A 6,253-nucleotide genomic window follows, 5' to 3' on the forward strand; every position below is an offset into this window, starting at 1 on the left:
GCTGAGATGTTAATTATCAGTCCTTCAATCCGGGCAATCCTCTGGTGTAATTCCATCAGCCGAGTAACCATGGCCCCCGTCGGCGTTTGCAGCTCCACAGCCGGTGGACACGCCAATGAGCCGGCCACAGATTTTTCAATCTTTCCAATCTTCCGATAAAGCAGGGCACCACCAAAGCCAATCATGAGTAGCCCAGTTATCAAAGTCCAAAATATGTATAGATCCTCTGCATCCTCGATGGACAGAGGCTCCAGACACAGGGGACACCAGGAATCCCACGCGTCCCGCACGTAGCCGGAGGCAAAAGTCCCCAAGGGGTAGATTGGTTCTCCCGGAGATTCTTTCCTTTGATCTTAGAATTACTCTAATTACCGTGCGTGTTGCGTTTTTGTGCACAGGTCAAAGGATGTGGCGGAATGAAAAGCGTGTGCTTATCATTTCAAGTGCGTATTGTCACAGTCTCTGGCCCTGCTCCTTGTTCTATTTTGAGTCATTGCGTCGTATGTACTGTCTGTGTATGACCCTGCCTGATCTTGACTCTGAGTTGAAATAAATCCTTCGTGTTATTCATATCCCAGCTTGTCCGTGCTGTGCATGTGGGTCCGCCGCCTTTGACGTTCTGACAGAACAATCTGGCCAGAATCGGACCCAGACGGTTTTCAGGTGCAGACTCAGTCGGGAATTTTTTTGCTTTTGCCTTTTCGCGTGCGGAGGAGGATTAAGCCGTGGATTTTTCGTGCGCCGAATTACCCAGCGACCTCCGCAATTATTTTAAGATTCTTGCGGAGGATTATCGGAGGGCGCCCGACCCGGCGGCCCAGCGAAGCGCCGTGCCCCAGTGTCCGTCACCTCTACGAGCGGATGTGTGCGCAGCTCGGAGAGTTAGACAGCGCGCTCAGCACCACACCAGCCCCCACGCCGTCCGCTCGGATTACGCTAGCCCTGGTCGCATCTCCGATGCTCCGACATGTTCCGCTCCAGTCTAGTCGGGTTCGGCTCAGGTTCCAGTCCAGTCGTGTCCCGCTCAGGTTCCCGTCCAGTCGGGTTTGTCTCAGGTTCCAGTCCAGTCGGGTTCCGCTCAGGTTCCAGCCCAGTCGTGTCTCGCTCAGGTTCCAGCCCAGCCGTGTCCCGCTCAGGTTCCAGCCCAGCCGTGTCCCGCTCAGGTTCCAGTCCAGCCGGGCTCTGCTCAGTTTCCAGCCCAGCCGTGCTCTGCTCAGTTTCCAGCCCCAGTTCAGTCGTGCTCTGCTCAGTTTCCAGCCCCAGTTCAGTCGTGCTCTGCTCAGTTTCCAGCCCAGCCGTGCTCTGCTCAGTTTCCAGCCCAGCCGTGCTCTGCTCAGTTTCCAGCCCAGCCGTGCTCTGCTCAGTTTCCAGCCCAGCCGTGCTCCGTTCAGGCTCCAGCCCCAGTACAGTCGTGCTCTGCTCAGGGTCCAGCTCAGCCTTGTCACGCTCAGGTTCCAGCTCAGCCTTGTCACGCTCAGAGTCCAGTCCAGCCTTGTCACGTTCAGGATCCAGTCCAGCCGGGCTCGGCAGCTGCAAGCAGCACTGCCGGCTCCAGTGAGGAGGTTGCGCTTGTCGCAGTGTCTGCTGCGATTCCCGCCGACCTCCAGGAGGAGGTCACGCCTGTTGTCGTTTCCGCTGGGGTCCCCGTCGGCCTCCGGGAGGGGGTCGTTCCTGTTGCAGCTTCCGCTGCAGTTCCTGTCGGCCTCCAGGAGGAGGTCGTTCCTGCTGCAGTTCCTAGTGGTCCTGCAGAGACTTTTGTTGTTGCTCCTTTGTGCGCAGGAGACGTTCCGGGGGGTGCCGGAGGTTCCTGCGGAGATCCATCTGCACCGACCGCCGGTGGTCCGGCCACACTTGCAGAGGCAGCTCCTGGTGGTCTGACGTCTGCCACGTTGACCCTGGTTCCTGGTGATCTCGCACAGACCACATCTGCCTCAGTTCCTGGCGGCCCAGTCCTGGCCGCGCTCGTCTCAGATCCTGGTGGCCCGGTCCCGGCCGCGCTCGTCCCGACTGCTGGTGGCCCGGCTCCGGCCGCGCCTGCATCAGTTACTGGTGGCCCGGCTCAGGCCGCGCCTGCATCGGTTCCTGGTGGCCCGGCTCCGGCCGCGTCTGCATCGGGTCCTGGTGGTCCGGTTCCGGCCACGTCTCCACGTCTGTCCTCGTCTCTGGTCCCGGCTCCGTCTTCACGTCTGCCTCCGTCTTCACGTCTGCCTCCGTCTCTGGTCCCGGCTCCGTCTTCACGTCTGTCTTCGTCTCTGGTCCCGGCTCCGTCTCCATGTCTGTCTTCGTCTCTGGTTCCGGCTCCGTCTCCACGTCTGTCTTCGTCTCTGGTTCTGGCTCCGTTTCCACGTCTGTCTTCGTCTTCGGTCCTGTCATCTTTTCCGTTATTGGTTCCGGCTTCTCGTCCGCCATCGGCTCTGGTTCCGGCTTATCGCCGGCTCTCATCCCGTCTGCCGAATTGGTTGCCTCGCCCTTGGCGCAGCCTGCCGCGGGGGTGGCGCTGCCTCCTGTGTCGTCGGCCACCTCGGTGGTCCTGCCTCTGGGGCGGCTCCCCGCCTGTACGTCGCTTTCTGCCGCGGTGGTGGTACGGTCTCTGCCGTCCTCGTCCGCCTCGACCCCTCAGCCTCCAGGTTTGTCGCCCACCTGGGGGACATCGCCGTTCGGGGTGGTTCCCATGGACGCCGGCCCAGCTCATGGGCACTGAGTGTGCCACCCTGTCTCAGCGACGGCTGAGCAGGATTTTACCTCGTCCGCACCCTCCGTAAGGGAAGATTTGGACCTTATTTCTCATGTACTGTGGACTCATAATGGACTTTTGTTTTGACCCTCCTCCAGTCCTCCCTCCGCCCACCCTGCTTGTTTGCCTTGACGGAGAGGGATTCGGTCCCTCCTCCTGAGACCACCCTCCGCCCGTCCTGGTTGGGGAGGGGGGCTCCGTGGGCGCCGTGGTAGACGCCCTAGGGGGAGGGGTACTGTCAGGTTTTGGGTTCGTTTTCAGCTTTATTTTGAAGGGACTTTGTTTGTCAGCAATGTCATCATGTTTTGGTTCCAGTTTCCATTTCCTGTTTTATTTTGGTAGGACCCCCGGTTGCTGTTTCTGGTCTAGCTTCACTTCCTGTTTACCGTATGTCACAGCTGTCCCCGTTTCCACCGGTCATTATCCACACCTGCAATTCATTAGTAATCAGTTCACTGTATATTTAAGCACCACCTCGCACCCCAGTACCTCGCCAGGTTGTCGAGTCTCAGTACCACATTCCAGCGTTTACGTAAAGCTAATCTGATCCTGTCCGTACCTGACCACCGATTCCTGTCAACACCCTGTCTGTACCTTCGCCTGGATCTACTGGTAATGTTGCTGAGTGTCTGACCACCGAGTTTTGTCTAGCCCTTGCCTGTACCTCTGCCAAGTTTACCTGTGCATCAAACCTCTGCCTGTTTACTGGATCTGATCTTGCCTGCTCCTCTTGTACTCGAAGAACTGAGACACTGATACAAAAAACAAAATGTTTATTTCATCAAGCTCTCGAGTGCGCTGTGCATTTGGGTCCTCCTCCGTGTGTTCCTAACAGTCTGATGTATGGGTGGATAAGAATATTAATATATGTTATGGAGTCTTGAGAAAAATGGTACCGCAAATAAATATGCACGGCGATATGACAGAAAATTCACTCGTGGCATCAAAACCTCTCGCAATGCCGTGTGAATTAATACAGCATCCTCATCTACAGGATCGTCTAGAAACTAACATTTTGGTCTCTGCGCGAAGGAAACAGGTGAAATCTATGAATGTACTGAAAGATCAAACGAGGTATTGAAACAGTGTTCACTTTAAAAAGGGGTGGAGACTGAAGGAAACTCTGGGTTTCCCGAATAAAACCTGCTCGCGACCAGGTTAGGTTCACAGAGTAAGTTGCCATAGTAACTGACTCTGAGTTTCGATTACCTCGCTTCTTGAAACGGGCTTAATTTATCGAGCTTTACAGGTTTAAGTCACCTCGCTTTCTGAAACCGAAAACCCCTTTTTCCTCATTTCGGGTTTAACAAACTCAGAGTTTCAACAAAACCTCCTTCTTGAAACGGGTCCCAGGTGTCACCACAGACTTGTGTCTGCATGTGTTTTTGTTTTGGTCCTATCCCCGTCCTCTAGGGGTGGAGTTTGTGTCTCCTGGCAGCAGGTTTGATGCATTGGTCATTATACACGCAGTGCTTTTAACCGCACCCGTGGCTTACGACAGTCGCTGGTGCGTTGTGGACGAATGTGGAAGCCTCGCCTAAAGCGCGTTAAAGTAAGTCTAGTTGCCCTGTCCTCCTGGTGGATATTAAATGTAAGTGCGCCTAGTCTATGGGAATTGCTGCCATGCTCCTTAGCTTAGTTTGTTTTACGGTTTTGTGTTTCTCAGTGAGAGTAGCAGCGTTTTGAGTTTTGTGTATTTGCGTCTGTGATATCCTTCTCATGCATCGCCTTGTGTTTAACGTTTGCCTGATTAAAATCAGTGAATTTTGTTTACATTGTCTCCCTTGTCATTCTGTTCCAGTCTTAAGATAGTGTTTGTAACACAAACAAGGTGGAAAGAACCCAAAAACAAAATGTGCTCTATAAAGAATTTACTACAGAGCGCACAATGGAAAACAACAAACAGAGCAAATCAATGAATTAAAAAAAAGCAAGCATACTAAAAATAAAATACAAAACAAACAAGATGACACAGAACAGAAATAGGATAATACTGTTTGTAAACCGAAAATCACAAGGCGGGAGAAAAAAAGTAAAGGGTAAACCAAGTGAACACAGCCAAACAGAACATATATGGACAAGCTAGCTGGTGAAGCTGTAAAACTGCTCAATTACCCAAGCATCAAAAAGAAAACATGATGCAACACAGCAGTAAACCTGGCTCCTTCCTCTTTGTGGGTCTCAAACTCTGAATACAATTTAAAACAATTAGGTTGTTTAGTAAATACACAGAAAATGTCAGATAAATAAAGGTTAGTCGTCAGTATTGCATCACAACCTTTAGTTTTTCATCGCACTGTAGAAAAAAGGTGTTAAATTAGAAAATTGTGATTATTTTTGATCCACAGAATGATCCAGTTCATTTCCATACATTTGGGTGGCGCATACATTTGAGATGCTTTTTAGGTTCAGAGAGTACAATAGAAATTAGGCTGATATACAAGAACATTAAAAGCATATTTCAAGTCTCTAAACCTTAAAACTCTTAAAACGCACATCCATAGGCTAGGGGACATACTCCCGGGTACCTCATTCATAGTCTAGTGAACAGCCTCCCCGGAAGTCATATTTTTGTATTAATTTTTCATGCATGCAAGTCATTTCCATACCAGAAGATGTCACCACAACTATATTAACAAACATGTTTGCGGGCAATGCGTGTGTTTAATGTGATGCAACTAAAACGACAGACAGGTTGGATGAAGCTGATCCTTTGCAATTTCAACACCACACAGTCCATTTGTTTTTTAGAAGATTTCAAATTAAAGCCTGATTGTAAGTTTCATTTTCCAAAGAATCACAGCTCACCTTAGTGCTTTAGTGGTTTGTTTTACGTGTATTGTAGCCTATATAACACTTTATTGCTTTATTTTACAGGAAGTCCACATTGCAAAAACAGAGAGACAAGGCGTGACAGGGAGCGTGAACTAACATATACTGTACACTGGCACTTTACTTTTGAAAAGTTTTCAGGTTGTTCATTTCACCCTATGATGCAAGGTTGGGTTTAGTTCGTGTGAGGGAAGGTTTTGTGATAAAAGTGTTATCTGGCTACGAGCAGTCACCATGGCCCAGCCAATGCTCTACCAACTGGGCTAAGACATGGTTTGTATGCACTTTCTTGTATATATTTACACTTTTGCAAACATATCAATATTGCCACTGAATTAAAGCTAACATTGTTTTCAGGTAGTATCATAATTGTCATGTTCCCAGCATAAAAATTAAAAAAATGAGAGTTGGGGCCAAAGTAGTCACAAGGAAATAAAAGAAAGAAATGAACAGGTGAGTTTTCATTCCAAGTTCAACTGATCCAGTTAAACTACAGAATGAGTTCCTAGATTATTAAGCTTTATTACACCAGCATGAGCTGCAACACGCACGCGCGCACACCTATATGACATTTATAATCATTTTAATTACATTAACTTCGCTACTCTGCGGAAACCGTAGGAACAGTTCATTCAGACACGTGACAAGGCAGCTGCTGTTAAACGAGGTCGCTGATTGTTTTTTCCT

The sequence above is a fragment of the Betta splendens genome, chromosome 21 (assembly GCF_900634795.4).
Source record: "Betta splendens chromosome 21, fBetSpl5.4, whole genome shotgun sequence".
NCBI classification, from domain to species: domain Eukaryota; kingdom Metazoa; phylum Chordata; class Actinopteri; order Anabantiformes; family Osphronemidae; genus Betta; species Betta splendens.